The sequence below is a fragment of the Triturus cristatus genome, chromosome 7, assembly GCF_964204655.1.
Source record: "Triturus cristatus chromosome 7, aTriCri1.1, whole genome shotgun sequence".
Taxonomy (NCBI): domain Eukaryota; kingdom Metazoa; phylum Chordata; class Amphibia; order Caudata; family Salamandridae; genus Triturus; species Triturus cristatus.
The window spans coordinates 1,853,026,289-1,853,043,157 of record NC_140590.1 but is presented as its reverse complement, the minus strand read 5'-3'; positions in this window follow the sequence as shown (position 1 = coordinate 1,853,043,157).

The following is a 16,869-nucleotide window of genomic DNA, read 5'->3' as shown; positions in this document are numbered from 1 at the left end:
TAGGTTTCCACATACACTCCAGGGCGGCGACCCTGAGTTTGCCGGGCCAGAAAATAAACAAGATCAAAAAGGAACTGAAGAAGGTTCTCAGGAAGGACAGGATTTCCCTGCAACAACTGGCCAGGGTTGTTGGCTTATTACCATCCTCAATTCAAGCCATCTTCCTGGGATTTCTTCATTACAGAGCCCTCCAGAGGCTGAAGGCAGCTCACCTTTGGAGGAGCATTACCTATTCGAAGCTGGTGATCTTGACGTCAGAGGCCAGGACGGAGATGCACTGATGGATAGACCACAAGGAGACCTGGAACGGGTGGGCAATATTTGGCTCTCGTCCAGACCTGGTGATAGAGTCAGACGCCAGCCGCCTGGTTGGGAAGCCAGATGTGGCTCGATCTCCATGGGAGGCAGATGGACGGAGGAGGAACTGACCCTCCATCAATTGTCTTGAAGTTCTGGCAGGCTTGTTTGCTATTCAACCCCTCACGAGGCACAAGATATCATGCTGCGTACTCTTGAGGGTGGACAATGCAACAGCAGTGCAGTATATCAATTGGCTAGGCGGTACCCATTCACATACTCTGGCAGAACTAGCCAAGGACTTCTGGCTTTACTGCCTCCAATGGCAAATCTCAGTGACAGGAGAATATCTCCAACGAGCGATGAACTCGGTGGTGGACTGGAACTCCAGACACCTCAGTGATGCCAGCGACTGGAGACTCTGCCCTGGAGTATTTCAAGCTCTTATGTCTCTCTGGGATCCTTGCCAGCTGGACCTCTTTGTCTCCAGATGGAACACCCAACTTCTGCGCTATGCCAGATTGGAGACCGGATCTGGGGGCAGAGGGGGTGGATGCCTTCCAGAAAGATTGGTCGATAGCCCAGGCCTATGCTTTTCCTCCCTTCCTATTTATCCAGTGAGTGGCAGCTCAAGTCAGGCATCAGTGGGCCTCTCTGGTGTTGGGCACTCTGATCTGGCGCTCACAAGCATGGTTACCTGTTCTTCTGGAGCTGACATGGGCCGCGCCGGCACGTTTACCATCCTTTGCCGAGATCTTGACAGATCCCCTGGGCCATCCACATCCTCTGGTCCTCCAGGACCATCTTCATCGCATGGCATGGAGCATTTCAGATGATGCTGGCAAGACGTCAGGTTTTCACTGGGAGCTGAATTCGTCATCCACCAGGCATAGGCCCCAGGAACTACCAAGAGATACAAATCGGTTTGGAGCCGATGGGTTTGTTGGTGTGTGGAGAAACACCTGGATCGCGTGGGCACCAGCGTTACTGACGTCGTAAACTTCCTGGCAGAACTCTTCCAAGAGGGTTTGTCATACTGCACCATCAACTCCTTCAGGTCGGCTATCTCAGCAGGCCATATTCCAGTGAACAATGTTCCAGTGGGTGAGTACCCATGGGTAAGTAAACTCCTCAAGGGTTTTAGGATGTCCCGTCCCCCGGAGCCCCGATATGCAGGCTTGTGGGACGTCAACCTGGTCCTACACTTGCTGACATCATGGCAAGATACCTTTCCAGGAAGGAAATATCAGCGAAGCTGGCAGTGTTGCTCTGTCTCATTTCATGTAAGAGAGCTTCGGATGTGTGGGCTCCAGATCTGTCTGCTAGAATTGTTACCCCAGAAGGGGTCACCTTCAACATCTCCAGGAGAACGAAGACGAGTCCCAGGTCGGTATCTTATCTAGCTTTTCCGGAAAGTCCCAAACTGTGTGTGGTCAGCTGCCTTAAGGCCGTGTCCTACAAGGCCGTGTCCTCTCCGACCATTGCCAAGGGTTCAGTGAACAAGGCATTGATTAGGGCCTTACAACCCCTTACCAAACCCATAAAGAATTCTGGCAGGCAGTGCCGGGAGCCCCTATTGGGGAATCCTCAATAAAAATATGTGCAGTTGGGTGAGCAGGGCTTTGCCCTTGAGAGACTTTCCTTCAATTCTTCAGCAGAGGTGTTGTCACAAGTGGCCTCGACGGTCCTCGAGAGCCATGGGTATGGAAGCTCCTACCCATCAGGTACTCTAGGTAACTCTACCATTTCCAATCCAGGTGAGGTAGAGTATTATTCTCCTTCCTCACAGGATACCTCAGACTTAGACAAAAGACCAGAAAAAACATGCCTAGCGTCTAAGCGCAAGTGCAAAACACATTATGTGGGAACAGAGGGTCTCTCCAATAAAAATCTCCTTTTTAACCCTAAAAACATAATTCACCCAAGGCCCACAGAATGGGTACCCTGCACTGAGGTGGCACATTACGTGCAGAAGAACATGAGACAGGGCTTCGAGCACGAGGTGCGCAGCACAATAAAGTCGGAGTGCCCATGGCCTACTCAACTGGGTAAGGTAATGGACACCCCAGAGCTAGACCCTACTATGGCTAATATGGCTACCTTTCTGAAAAAAATTGTTTAGCACCCAAAAAAGGGTCTGGATAGAGCATGGAAGGGATGCCAAGACAAACTCTAAGATGTGTCGGGATCCCTCGCCAAGATCTTAGACCTAGCAGTCCGCGCTAAGGACTCGAACTCCAACCTGGACCTGACAGAGATCCTAGAATGGGCTCAGAGAGAGTTACGCTTTTTAGGGTATGCAAACTGCGCACTGTCCACTGAGCGCAGGAAATCCTTTTTGATGAGGATTGACCCTCAACTGGCAGATTTGGCCTCTACAGAGGCGGGCTCCCTGGCCAAAAGCCTTTTGTTTGGTGACAAATTCTTCAAAGATCTCGAGAAATACGTTTCCACCTTTTCTGCTCTAGATAAGGCCCAGACTTCACTCAAGAAGGTCTTCCACAATGGCCTTTTTGCTAGGGCCGGACGCTTCAGGGGTCGAGTGCCTGGCCAGGGATTCTACCAGGCCTCCAGAGAATTCGAGAATAGAGGACCTGGTGGAGCCCCCGTTCCGATTTCTATCCCAACCGCAATAGAGGTGGGAGAGGCAAGCAAAACCGAGGTGGTTATAGGAGGCAATAACAACTCCGGTAACACCTCCTATGCAGGTAATAATTGTTCAGGCCGGGGAGGTGTTAGCGGGAGGAAGGATTAGTTTGTTTCTCTAAAATTGGGAGGCTTTAACGCAGGAGCCATGGGTACTTCAAACAGTTCAAGGTTTCCACCTTGAATTCTACTCCTCCCCGAGCCAGAATCGGAGACCGAATCCTCTCCTTTTTTACCTATCAGAGAGCTCTTTCATAGACGAGGCAGTAGCGTCACTGTTGCAGAAAGGAGCGATTGTAGAATCAGCCCCTCACCCTCATGACTTTGTCAGCACATTTTTTCTAGTGCCAAAGAAGAATCAAGGCTTCCGTCTTGTTTTAAATCTCAGGGAGATTGTGTATCGCCATTTCAAAATGGAGGGCATACACATGTTGAGAGATCTGTTTTTAGAAGGGGATTCTATGGTGCGTCTCAACCTCAAAGACACGTATTTGGCAGTGCCTATCTTCCCGCCTCATTGGAGATTCCTACAGTTTCAATGGAGACATCGATGATTCAAATTTATCACACTGCCCTTCGGCCTTTCCTCCGCCCCTTGGTGTTTCAGCAAGTTGCTCAAGCCGGTGGTACAATAACTTTGAGAGAGAGAGAGGAGTTCGGCTGATCATTTATTTAGACGACGTTCTGATCCGACAACCAGGAAGTAATCCCGCTATATTTACCGGGTCCTCCTGAGACTGAATTACCGGCGAACCTGATCGGCTGACAGGCTTCACAACGAGGGTGACACATTTTCCACTCGCAAGCCTGATTACTCGCCGGCGTGGCCCTTCTTCGTTTCAGGGAGGGTTTGGGTTCTGAGAACACGATTAACACGTGTCTCTAACGTTGAGACGTTTCCCTGGCCTTGCAATAGGTAGGGTGGAATTATAGGGTGTCTTTCCCTGATTCACACTTTTTACAACTTCTGATTCACAGTCCTGATGAAGCGCACAGGGATCCATTAGGGACCCACTGGTTGAGCGAAACATGTAGACCACCCTTCACTTTTGACCATCACACACTTTTTCACGGGTTGAGACCAGCGAGAACATACTGGTCCCTCCCTTTATTTGTTTAAGGAGAGTCTCCAAACTCATCCAACTTTTTACTTTACCAAGAGGACTCATTAAATTCGCCGGGGTACCGATAGGTAATTTTATCTTCACTTTCACCCACTCACTTGGCCCACACACCCACATGCACAAGTGCAGCACCTCCTAAAAAGATCTCCACCAAAGAGCCCTCTTGTGGGGCCCGTGGGGGACTGCAACACCACCCCCACAAGGAGCACAGACCGATGATGATGCTTTACACTCGCAAGTGTGTGAGGGCACAAGAACAGACAGGAGGCACACCTCCAACTCACTCACACTCAACCTCTTTCTGGAGACTATTATATTCACTCACAACCATAAAGGGTTGTAGAGCTCCCCTTTTCTATCCCTCTTAGGAACCGATACCACTTAGTGTTTATGATGTTCTGATCATGACACAGAACGCGGAGACAGTGTTACTCCACTTATCTTGGACGACCAAGCTCCTACAGGATCTGGGATTTGTCATCAACAGGGACAAGTCGGTCTTGATTCCCTCCCAGTCGATGGAGTTTCTGGGGTTCCAGGTGGACTCTGTGTTGACACAACTGTTGCTTCCCCTGAAGAAGCAGATCTCGATCAAGAAGGAGTTGAGTAGAACGCTTGCCTCTTCAACGATATCCTTGAAGATTCTGGCTTGCCTGGTGGGTCTATTGGCCTTTCCGATTCTGGCGATATTCTTGGGTTCTCTGCATTACCGGGCTATGCAGCGATTGAAGATCCCCACAAAAAATGAGTTGTATCCTTCTGCGTATGGACAATGTCTCAGCAGTAAGGTACATCAATCGTTTGGGGGGGACGAGGTCACGTCTGTTGGCAGAAATAGCCAAGGTCTTCTGACACTACTGCCTTCAACATCATAGCTCAGTGACGGCGGAATACGTTCTGGGCAGCTCCAATGTGGTGGCGGATTGGAGCTCCATATTTCTTCGGGATTCCAGCGATTGGAGACTGTATCCAAGGGTGTTGCAACAGCTGAACTGGAAGTGGGGTCCATGCACAATAGATCTTTTTGCATCCTGATTGAACACTCAACTACCCCAATTTTACGGTTGGCAACCGGACCTTCAGGCGCTCAACTCGGATGCATTCCTGCAGACCTGGACTACAGGCACGCTTTATGCCTTTCCCCCGTTTGCCATGATTCAGAGAGTACTGGCACAAGTTTGTCGACAGGGAGCGGAGCTAATCTTGATCACTCCGTATAGGAAGGCTCAGTCATGGTTTCCGATGATGTTAACCCTGGTTTGTGCCCCTCCGGTGCATCTTCTATCATTCTCAGAAATTTTGCAAGATCTGATGGGATGCCCACAGCCATTGGTGATTCAGGGTCAGTTGTCCCTCATGGTCTAAAGACTTACCGGAGACGCTGGCAAGTGCCGGGAGTTTCGCAGGACGCAATGTTTTTTCTGCCACAATCTTGGGCTCCCGCTAGGCACAAACATTACAAATCGGCTTGGCGTAATATGAGTTTGTTGGTGTGGCGAACGATAGGTGGATCCCTTGGGATTCAGTATACATATGATTGTAAATTTTCTTTCAGATGTGGCCAGCCATGGACTGGTGTATAGGATGGTCAATGATTTCCGTTCCCTGATTTTGGCGGGCCACCCCCTCGTGGAGGGGAAACCCGTGGGGGAACACCCTTTGGTTTGTATACTCTTGAGAGGCATTAGATTGGTTAGAACACCAAAACCTAGATATTCCACGGTGTGGGATGTAGATTTGATAAGTGTTTTTTCAGGAACTGGCCAGCGAACTAAGGGCTTCACGCAAACAGTTGTCAGCAAAACTTACTTTGTTGTAATGTCTAATTGCCTACAGACAAGTCTCCGATGTACGAGCCTTGGATTTGGCAGGTAGAGTATTTACTCCTTCTTTTACAATTTCTAAACAGACTAAGATGAATTCCAAATCTGTGAGTTATCCTGCTTTTTCACTTTACAGCAAATTATGTGTAGTCCAATGTTTGAAATGCTACAAGGATTGTACTCGTGAATTAAGAAACTATGTGACAGGTCAATTGTTGCTATCCTTACAGAAATCTTTCCCTCCAGTCTGTTCAGCGACTTTGGCCAGGTGGGTCCAATGGTTACTGGGTGAAGCTGGTATTGATGTCTCCATCTTTGGGGCTCATTCAGTGAGAGGAGCTATGGCTTCAAAGTCTTTATAACGGGTTCCCGTTTGGAGAACATTATGGCTGCGGCGGATTGGTCTTCTGAAGTGGTCACTTTCTCCATTTCTAGATGCACGAAATGCAATACTGATCATGTTTCTTAACCTGCTTTTCAGGATAATCTCAAACTGTGTGGTACAATGTTTGAAGATTTACGAGGTGAGTACTGCTGAGTTTTGTTCTGACATGAATGGGCAATTGTTGATCGCCTTGCAGAAACCCTATCGCCCGGTGAACCCGGCCCTGCTGGCGAGATGGGTGCGTTAGCTCATGGGCAAAGCAGGCCTTGATGTGTCCATGATTGGGGCCCATTCAGCCACACGTGGAATGGCTTCAAAATCATGTGCCTTAGGTTCTAGTCTCTCGGACATCCTGAAAGCAGCCGACTGGTCGGCAGAGTCTACTTGTAAAACATTCTATTGTAAACCCATTGTTGATGTTGCTTCTGTTGTGGTGGCTAAGCTTTAAACAAGCATAATCAGAGCCTCCAGTCCTGACATAGAAATCAGAATTTGCAATAATTTGTGACAAGAATGTTCAATTCTATTAAGGGCACGGAGGCGAGGAATATCCCACACAAACTACATATGTTTTACAGTTCATTTATGTAACGGATCGGTTTCCTAAACTTCCCTTCCCTCCCTCAGGAAAGTCAATAAATGGACAAATACGACCACTTTGATATAACTCTTTGAAAAAATATGTAGATGCTTCAAATAAATTATACTCCTTTTCCTAGAGCATAATTTAGTTACAAGTCGTAGTTCAACTATCCAAGCATCACTGATAAATTTGTATTCACAGATTTTATGGACATGTTAAATACCTTTTATTACTTTCCTAAATTCCTTTACCCACCTTAGATCACTACTTAAAATCTCCTTCCTGCCAAGTGTGGCACTGATTTACAATGTTTTCCACCCTTGCCCAAAACTATAATATATCCGAGCAGGGTAAGTAGGTTGAGGCTGTTAAATCTGTTTCCATACTTATAGCTTGAATCATTGAGGCCATTGGAAGGCTCAAAGGGTATTTTAAGCATTTCCCATGCAAACGATCCCATTGATAACTACCACTCAGGCAGAATACCTCCACTCCGTGTTGAGATTGAGGACATATCATTGCGGAAGAGGCTGTTATACGGGCGATTAAGAGGGACCACCATAATCTTTACTCCATTTTTTCAAGCCAGACAGAAAGGAAAATGCTCTTGCTTTCAGAGGTTCAACATGGTCATTCCACTGCAGGTTCTTACAAAACCACATCCCTAAGTACTTATACATAGGGATTTCCACTTTACTATTGCGTAGATACCAGGAGAAATTGAACGTTCCCTGCCCAAACACTACAACCTTTGTTTTGTCTATATTTATAATAATTTTTTTCTCATTAGAATAGGAGAGAACGGACTTCCACTAATTTCCTTTGTAATCCTATTTATACCATTTCTTTGAACACAAGTTCATCGGCATAAAAGCAGATACAGAATGTGTGACCCAAGAATGGACCACGTTACATCGAATGCGTTTACAACCCATGATATTACAACGCGGTTATTACAATGACAGCGTTGTTACATTGCATACCTTTACAACGCAAGTCATTACAACAGCTTTCTGTAGGGGGGTGCTGGATTGAAGAAAAGTATAATTGACTATTCCAACTCCAGTCTGTGCAACAGTAGGGAAGGTGTTGGATTTTAAATCCAACACCTTCTGCCCTCTACAGCAAGTCGTTGTAACGACTTACGTTGTGATGGTATGCGATGTAATGACCGCGTTGTAATGGCATGCGTTGTATCGCATACGTGGTAAACGATGTTTACCGTGACCCAACCACCTTGGGATTAAAGCTATTCATTTTTCCTAGCTGTGATGGGAGGTTTGCTAAGAAGATAGAAAACAATATCGGGACAAACACACAGCGCTCCCTCAGTCCATTGATGATCAATATTTTGTGTGATAGAGTACCTCGGAGTCAATTTCCATTCTCGTTGAGTGTAGTCTACGGAACTCTTTCAACCCTCTCAACCAGTAAACCAATTTCTCGAATTTAGCATACCACCACCTGTCTAATTATATGTCCAGACTAATTTAAGAAATTAACCAGTATTACCGATCCTTACAATTTTTTTGTTGTTGAAGATTAGTCAATAGTGATAGATGCTTGTCAGTGTCCAGGTAATAAGTCTTTTTGTGAAATCAATTTTTATAGGGAGGGCCTTTTTTCATGCATATTGGGTCACAAGCTTTATAGATAAGTTTAACAAACAATAGTTGCTCTCCTCCCTTTGAATATTATTAAAGTTTTCTATTAAGTTAACTTACTAAGCATGCATAAATACATAATCTATAATGTTTATTTCCATTGACTAACATTTTATGAGTGGGGCAGTGGGAGAAGACACCACCTTTTACAATGAACGTATCACATAACGATTAAAAAATGTTAAATTTCACCATCACGTGTAGAAGTGCAACAGTCTGGAAAAAACATCCGGTTTGATAGGCTGATAAGTCTTTATAACAACAGTCACTCTTTCGGTGGTCTAACCAACGATTAAAGTCTCCCATCATTATCACAATGCTTGATCAATATTTAGAAAAAATCCTAGTGAGATCCTCAAAGAAGAGAACCTGATGGACTTAATGCTCACAAAATAAAAATACGCTTATATATACATACATATACATTGGGGAGCGAGTTTTCACTCGGCGAGCAGTAGACATTGTCGGCTGTGACACTGCCTCGTAGGCGGGTGTGGTGGGTATGGCACAGGTGGATGCTACCTTAGCGAGCAATTCTCAGCAGTTACCATGTGCCCCCATGACATACGGGGCACTCTTGGCCAGTCATAGCGATCTATCCAGCACTTGGGATTCCTAGTAACATTTTCAAATGCACAACTATGGACTAAAGAATTCCAGCAGTAAAATGGCGGTTGGATTAAAAAAGCTAGGAATACCACAAATTACCACACATGATTAGGAAAACTCGGCAGCTACGCATTAGTAGTGGGCACTATGTGACTCCTACAGGGTTGCTAGGGGGTCAGGGCGAGACTGCATTTTAGAGGAAACTACTGTACAGCCTGGAAGAAAAGCGCTGTATAATTCCAGAAAGAAAAGCACTCAGTTTATAGAAAGTCAGAGCATCCTGTGCATCCAACTCCAGAAAGCACTTCTAGCGCCTCTATATATTCCATCCTTAGCCATAAGCTGCGAGTGCATTCCAAACAAATCCACCTAAATACTCATACAACAGTGATGGCTGAAAGAGCACCCCATTAAACGCAACATGCCACAAGACAATGCTCACCCACTTACACAGTCTCTTCACAGCACCACCACCATTTATCTTGGAATCTACTGATCCAGTGAGGCCTGTTTTCATGTCACCCACTAAACAAGTGTTCATTGACATCAGTGCAGGTTCAGTACCATGAGATGTACTGGGCTTGTTCACCCTCATTCAGAATAACAGTATTCATGCATCAGGCACTGGCATCACCATGTACGCAAACCTGAAACACACAACTAGCTCCTCCACTGTCAGTCACACCACCATTGGTCCAGCAAAGCATTCCTGCCACCTTAATAATTTCAATACCTTACCATTAGGTAGTCGCACAAAATTGTTGCACTGAACTACTTCATACAAATCTGGCTTTTACTAACCTCTGGTAGCAGTCCACGAGCATCTTCAGCGAAAGGCCCAGTCGCTGCACCAGGAAGTCCACTCCCTGGCGGCCCGTAACATTTGTCCCAACAGAGCTCCTTATGTGGCGCTGATGCTTCACAGATGAGAATTAGGGTCGCTCCATGTGTTGTACTTTACTAGAGACTCGCCCTCCGAGCACCCCTCAAAGACTGGCTCTGTGGCACCGCAGACAGATGCTTGTCGCCTGTGTTTTCCAGTGTTTAAACACTTGTTCTTCATATGTACTTAACATTTCAGCTTCAATGATCTCCTGGCTTTACATTCACTCTCTACAAAGAGGACAAATCAGTCATCCTTAGTTCCTCTGAAATCCGTGGAAACTAGAGAGCGCACAGGGGCTGCGGCTTCAGATTCCCACCTCTGATCGTTTGTTTGCTCACGGCCTAGAATACAGATTGGGGTGGGGAAAGGGTGCCGGACGGCCTGGTCAGCAGTGCTTTCACTGTGTGAGCTTGGTTGTGAGCACTGCTCCCTCTAGGATGCGCACTCCTGCCAGCCCAAGCGCACAGTGGATACTGTGAAGCGCACACACCTTTCACTGCGGATCACATCTGCAAGAGACCGCTGGAGCAGTGGCAGTGACTTCGGGCTGAGATTGATGGAGCAGTGACCTCAGGCTACGACTGCTGGAGCAGTGACCTCAGGCTGAGACTGCTGGAGCAGTGACCTCGGGCTGAGACCGCTGGAGCAGTGGCAGTGATCTCGGGCTGAACCGCTGGAGCAGTGGCAGTGACCTTGGGCTGAGACCCCTGGTGCAGTGGCAGTGTCCTCAGGTGGGGCTGAGACCGCTAGAGCAGTGGCAGTGATCTCAGACTGAGACTGCTGGAGCAGTGGCAGGGAGTTCAGGCTGAGACCGCTGGAGCAGTGGCAGTGATCCGGACTGAGACACTAGAGAAGTGATCTCAGGCTGAGCCCGCTGGAGCAGTGGCAGTGACCTCGGGCTGAGACCACTGGAGCAGTGACCTCGGACTGAGACTGCTGGAGAAGTGACCTCGGGCTGAGACCGCTGGAGCAAGCGGAGAGAAGAATCTGCGGAAATAAAGAAAACACTTCAACAGAACTGCGGTAGAACATTTTGAATGTCAAAACTTCAATCCGAACAACTTGAGTTGGATGAAAGGTGAAAAACCGAATCTTCGACGATGATCGGAGAATGCGCATGCAGGGGGCTCCCTGTGCACGGTAATGGACAAGACACCATTCAAGTGTAGCAAAAATTGTCACCACAAGTACGCTCAGAAAGATCAGCACCCAGTCTGCAACCTTTGCCTACCGCTGGATCACTGAAGCGAGGGCTGTAATGCGTGCTCCGACTTCACCTCCAAGACGTTGAGGGTGAGAGAAAGACGAAGAAGAACCAACTATACCATGCAAGGCCAAGGCCCACCACCAACGCTGAGAGACCTGGGCCTCTCCAGCGAGGAGGAGGACAACGTCGCCGAAGGGCCACGAGGACAGAGACGTTACAGTCATGGAAGTCGAGAAGAACACTTCAAAGGAGATAAGAGAGTCAGCAGTTTGGCACGTGGGAGTTTCCAAAGCGGCTATCACTCAGGGGCACTTTGAATCGCCAGTGGAGTTCATGCCGCCTATTAACCTTCCCACCCATACTACTCCTGCCCAGGGTTAATAAGATAAGAAACAACTGGGTCCAAGTCATTCTTGTGGCTCGGGCTGGGCACGGAGAGTTTGGTATCCAGAGCTCCTGAAAATGAGCATAAATCCTACAATCAGGCTAGCCCCTTCAGGAGGATATTCTGTCACAGCAGCAGGGGAGAAAGATTTGACAGGTTCGGGTGGAAAACCAACTCATTGCGTGGAGATTGAGTGGCGACAGTTTTGGACCTTCCGAAGTTTATACAGTTATGCTGGCGGCCAGGCGGCTCTCCACCAAAATGGTATACACCTGCCCTTGGCAAACAATTGTAAAATATTGTACAGAAAAGTCTATTGACCCTCTTTTTGATATTCTTCCCTTAATTCTTACCCTTGCCCATCAGTACTCTGCTTTGGGTACTCTCAAGGGTTATATTTCTGCTCTGTCCACTTTTCTGCAACTGCCTGACCAACCCTCTTTATTCAAGTCCCCTATTTTAAATAGGTTCCTGAAATAACTTGTTTACATGTTTCCCCATTAACCCTTCATTATGCCTCAGTGGGATCTGAACCTGGTTCTAAGTTACCTCATGTGTGCTCCCTTTAAGCCGCTAAATAATTGTCCCCTCCGGTTGCTTACCATCAAGACAGCATTTCTACTTGCAATATCGTCTACCTGGAGGGTGAGGGAGCTGCAGGGTTTATCATCCAAGCCTACCTATCTTATGATATTTCCGGATAAGGTGGTGCTTAGCACCCGGGGCCTCATTCCTACCTAAAATGGTGATCACATTCTATTAGGGCCATTTGGTTACACTGCCCACATTTTATGCTTCTTCACATCCTTCTAAGAAAGAGGAGTGACTCCATCGTCAGGACCCAAAAAGAGCGTTGTCCATCTACCTTGAAAACACAAAAGAATTCCGAGTGGACGACCAACTCTTCGTGGGTTAAACAAGGTCGGGCAGTACAGAAACAGTCCATTTCACGCTGGGTTGTTCTCTCTTTAAAGATCTGCTACGCCCTGGCTAAAAAGTAGCCTCCTGATGGCTTAAGGGCACACTCCACTAGAGGGAAGGCGGCAACTATGGCGTTAGCTCGTGGGGTGCCATTCCTGGACATCTGTCAGGCTGCAACGTGGGCTTCCCTGCACGTTTGCTAGATACTACTGCCTGGACAGTCAGGTCTGTATTGATGGCCATTTCGCCCGTTCGGTCCTGCAGGACATTTTAGTCTAGTAATTTGTCCGCAGCACACTACCTGGATGGTATGGCTACAGTATTTATTCAAAGGTAAGGAATCTGCAGCTAGAAGTCTATCAGATGAACAAGTTACTTACCTTTGGTAACACATTATCTGGTACAGACAAGCTGCTGATTCCGTACCGACCCATCCATGCCTCCCGGCTCTGCGAGCACATTTTTAGAGCTAGGGTTGATCCCCTTTTCAGAGCCCTACTCCAGACACACACTGTTCAGTCTAATTCATGGCTACGCTCTCCTGGCTTGGAAAGGTGTGAAAAGAAACTGACTCTGCGTGGCTGGGTGACGCCTATATAGGTGACGGTAAAGTCGCATCTAGTGCTGCAGATGCCACAAGGAGCTGAATGGAGCCACACAACGGCGTGCAGGTATACTGCGCATGCAAATGTTTCCAGATCCAGTGTGACGCCTGGGAAATTCAAAGGTAAGGAATCTGCAGTTAGATATTGTCTTTACCAGGTAAGTAACTTGTTTATCTAGAACTTGGCTCTCTAGCGCGCTCAGCACGACCAAACAAACAAGTTACTTACCTTCGGTAACCATATATCTGTAAAAAACATAGATTCCTTACCTTAGATTTAGCCCCAGGCGCCAGACTGGATCCAGAAAGTTTTTCATCAGCAGTACCCCTCCGTGTCGGAAGGTGGCGTCGGTCAACTCTGCGTCAGTCGTCGGGGTTGTCGTCACTGGGATGACGTCACGGTAGCTACATAGACGCCGCCCTCGCGCGCTGACGTCAGTCCAGTACACGACTTTCCACACCAGAAGCACAGAGCCATGCAAGACACTGACCACTGGTGAGCAAAACTAGGGACCTGAAAGGATGTCCTGAAACCTAGAAGTCAGTTCGCAGAGTATGGGTGGGATTCTCTAACTAACCTATGTTTCTTACAGATATATCGTTACCGAAGGTAAGTAACTTGTTCATATGAAAGAAACAGTCAGTTATATATTCTTACCTTAAAATAGATACCCCAGCAATATCAACCCCAGAGGTGGGTCTGCAAACTAAGTTAACACCAGAAAGTCCTGGAGAACGGAACGGCCAAAGAAGCCGTCTCTCCGGACTTGGCTGTCCAGGCAGTAGTGTTTGCTGAACGTGTGCAACGATGCCCACGTAGCCGCCTGACAGATGTCATTAAGGGGGACTCCCCGTCCCAAAGCAGTGGTAGCTGCCGTCGCCCTTGTGGAATGGGCGCGCATTCCCACGGGAGGCTCCTTCTTTGCCAAAGAGTAGCAAGCTTTGAAGCACAAAACGACCCACCTGAAGATGGTCCGTTAGTGCACGGCCCGCCCTTTTCTTAGCGCCCACATATCCAACAAAGAGCTGGTCGTCCACCCGGAATTGCTTTGTGCGATCCAGATAGAAGGAAAGTGCACGTTTTAGATCCAGACGGTGGAGCTTCTCTTCCTCTTTTGAAGGATGCGGAAAGAAGGTGGGCAAAGTGATGGTTTGGCCAATGTGGAAAGAAGTAATCACATTGGGAAGAAAGAAAGGTCTAGTTCTAAGGACGCCCTTTTCCGGATGGACAGCCAGAAAGGGAGGATTGGAAAAAAGAGCTTGTAGCTCACTCACCTTGCGTGCAGAGGTGATGGCCACCAGAAAGGAAGTTTTCAAAGTAAGAAGCCTGAGAGGACAGTTATGCAGCGGCTCAAAGGGAGCGCACATAAGATAGGAAAGCACCAAGTTCAAGTCCCACTGAGGCATCACGAAGGGAACAGGAGGAAAAAGAGGAGTAATGGCCTTAAGGAATCTATTTACAACAGGGGACTTGAAAAGAGAAGGCTGATCAGGAAGCCTAAGAAAGGCTGAAATGGCCGAGAGGTAGACTTTTAGAGTGCCCAGAGCAGAGCCCTGCTGGGCCAAAGAAAGGAGGAACAAGAAAACCTCAGAAAGAGGGGCGGAAAGGGGATCCACAACCTTTGCTGTGCACCATGCCACAAATTTGTTCCATCTGCAGGCGTACACCCTTTTAGTGGAGGGACGCCTGGCTGCCAAGATCACATCGCAGACTTCGGGAGGCAGGTCAAATGACGTTGACTGCCGCCGCTCAATCTCCACGCAAGGAGGTGGAGGCTGGACAAGTTCGGGTGAAGGACCATCCCCTACTGCTGTAACAGAAGATCTTCCCGAAGAGGCATTCAGATCGGAGGATCAATGGCCATGTTGAGCAGCTCGGGATACCAGACTCTTCGTGCCCAATCCAGAGCCACAAGAATGACTTGGGCCCGGTCGCGCTTGATTTTCTTCACCACTCTAGGCAGAAGTGGTATAGGCGCAAAGGCGTATAGAAGACTGCAACTCCACTTGTGACGAAAAGTGTCACCTAGCGAGTGCCGCCTCAAAACTTCCAACGCGCAGTACTGCTGACATTGTGCGTTTTCAGTGGCGAATAGATCTAACCAAGGCTCTCCCCACTGCTGAAAGAGACCTTGCACCACCTCCGAGTGAAGACGCCATTCGTGATCCATCATGCACCTGCGGCTGATTTCATCCGCCCTGATGTTCAGGGAACCTGTCAGGTTTTTAACCACCAGGGATATGCCCGATGTTCCAGCCATGTCCAGAGGCGGAGGGCCTTCTGACATAGGGTCCACGACCCCACCCCGCCTTGTTTGTTGCAGTACCACATGGCAGTTTTGTTGTCCGTGAATACCTGCACTACTCTTCTCCGGACAGAGGGAAGGAATGCTTTGAGTGCAAGACGAATCGCCCAAAGCTACAGAAGGTTGATGACCAGAGGCCTATGATCTCCGCCTCCCCCATGTGGTCACCCCATCCCAGAAGTAATGCATCGGTCACCACTGTGAACTCTGGTTGAGGAAGGGAGAGGGATCTGCCATCGACCCAATCCTGGTTCGTGAGTCATCACTGCAACTGGTGTGCAGTGCACTCCGAGATCAGGACGCAATCGGACAGATTTCCCTGATGTTGTGCCCACTGGAACTTCAGGTCCCACTGCAGAGCCCGCATATGCCATCTGGCATGGTCTACCAGCAGGATGCAGGAGGCCATCAGACTCAGAAGTCTGAGGGTCATGCTGACCAAAACCCGGGATAGAGGCTGAAAGATCGGAATCATAGCCCGAATATCCCAGACTCGCTGTTCGGGAGTATAAACCCGATACTGCGTCGTGTCCAGAACCGGTCCGATGAAAAGGAGCGTCTGAGAGGGGGTCAGGTGTGACTTCGGCACGTTGATGGAGAACCCCTGCGAATGCAGGAGGCTCGGCCGTAATCTGGAGGGGGGAGACGACAGCCTGGGGCGAGCCTGCCTTCAACAGCCAGACGTCAAGATGGGGGGAAACTGAAACCCCTAATCTGCACAGATGATCTGCGACCAACGCCAGCACTTTCATGAACACCCGAGGGGCGCTGGTAAGGCCAAAGGGGAGCACAGTGAACTGAAAGTGCTCGTGGCCTACCGTAAACCGTAGGTAATGCCTGTGGGCCAGTAGGACATGGATGTGGAAATAGGCGTCCTGCAAGTTCAATGCTACCATCCAGTCTCCAGGGTTGAAGGCAGACAAGACCTGAGCAAGCGTCAACATTTTGAACTTCTCCTCCCGGAGGAAGCAGTTGACGTTCCTGAGATCCAAGATAGGACGCAGGCCTTTGTCCTTCTTGGGCACCAGAAAGTAGTGGGAATAGCAACCACAACCTACTTCTGGGGCAGGAACGTGCTCGATGGCTCCCTTGGCCAAGTGCTGAAACTTCCTTTTGGAGAAGGGCCAGATGATCCTCCGACATGCGATGGTACTGAGGTGGTATGGATGGAGGGGTAGTCTTGAAGGGGAGGGAGTAGCCCCTGCAGACTATTTGCAAAACCCACCTGTCCGACGTGATGGTGCGCCAGTGGGGGAGGTGATGGCAGATCCTGCCGCCCACTGGCGTTTGGTGGCCCGGAAATGTTGGACTAGGAGGGTTTGGAGGCTGCTGCAGAGGGGACTGTGGTGGAGTGGCCTGCCTGCTGGCCCCCAGAACCACGGCACAGATTGCCACGCACGTCCCCGGCCACGCTGAGGCTGAACAGCTT